The following is a 1191-nucleotide window of genomic DNA, read 5'->3' on the forward strand; positions in this document are numbered from 1 at the left end:
TTTTGTTTTTGTTTGTTTGTTTGTTTGCTGGAGACAGTGTCATGGCTCACTGCAGCCTCTACCTCTCCAGCTCAAGCAATCCTCCCACCTCAGCCTCCCAAGTAGCTGGGACTACAGACGCTTGCCACCATGCCCGGCTAATTTTTGAATTTTTTGTAGAGACTGGGTTTCCTCATGTTGTCCCGGCTGGTCTGAAATTCCTGGGCTCAAGTGATCCCGCCCACCTCAACCTCTCAAAGTGCTGGGACTGCAGGCATGAGCCACGGTGCCCAGCCTCCAAAGTGACTTTGCAAACATATGCCTCCGAGAGTTAAGGCAAAGTATGAGTTTCTGTTCCCAGGCTGGGCACGGTGACTCACGTCTGTAATCCCAGCACATTGAGAGACCGAGGCCGGCTGATCATGAGGTCAGGAGATCCAGACCACCCTGGCTAACACGGTGAATCCCCATTGCTACTAAAAATACAAAAAAAAAAAAAAAATAGCCAGCATGGTGGCACGCGCCTGTAGTCCTAGCTACTCAGGAGGCTGAGGCAGGAGAATCGCTTGAACCTGGGAGGCAGAGGTTGCAGCAAGCTGAGATCGTACCACTGCACTCCAGCCTGGGCAACAGAGTGATACTACATAGAAGGAAGGAAGGAAGGAAGGAGAGAGAGAGAAAGAAAGAAAGAAAGAGAGAGAGAGAGAGAGAAAGAAAAGAAAAGAAAAGAAAAAAAGGCAGTGGATTGAGAACCCAGCTCTGAGGATTGCTTGAGCCTAGGAGTTTGAGGCTGCAGTGAGCTTTGCTTGCACCATTACACTCCAGCTGTGCAGTGCAAGTGAGTGGAGTGACAGATTGAGACCCCATATCTAAAGAAAAAAAAGGGGGGGAACTCAGCTCTATTGAATTCCAACCTGATGCTAGGTAAATGGAGATAATTATGATGTTTAGACTCCCAGGGCATCATCTGACTTTCTGATCAATATAAAATTTGCCATGGGTGGGAGTACTCATCTTTTATTTCCTCCATGCTTGAACTGACACCCAAATGGGCCATCTCAGCAACCAATTGAGACTGAAAAATGACTGGAGTGTATTTTTAGACTTAGTTAAGGCTTCTTTTTTTTTTGAGACGGAGTTTCGCTCTTGTTACCCAGGCTGGAGTGCAATGGCGCGATCTCGGCTTACTGCAACCTCCGCCTCCTGGGTTCA

The sequence above is a fragment of the Cebus imitator genome, unplaced genomic scaffold (assembly GCF_001604975.1).
Source record: "Cebus imitator isolate Cc_AM_T3 unplaced genomic scaffold, Cebus_imitator-1.0 Scaffold434, whole genome shotgun sequence".
In the NCBI taxonomy this organism is placed as follows: domain Eukaryota; kingdom Metazoa; phylum Chordata; class Mammalia; order Primates; family Cebidae; genus Cebus; species Cebus imitator.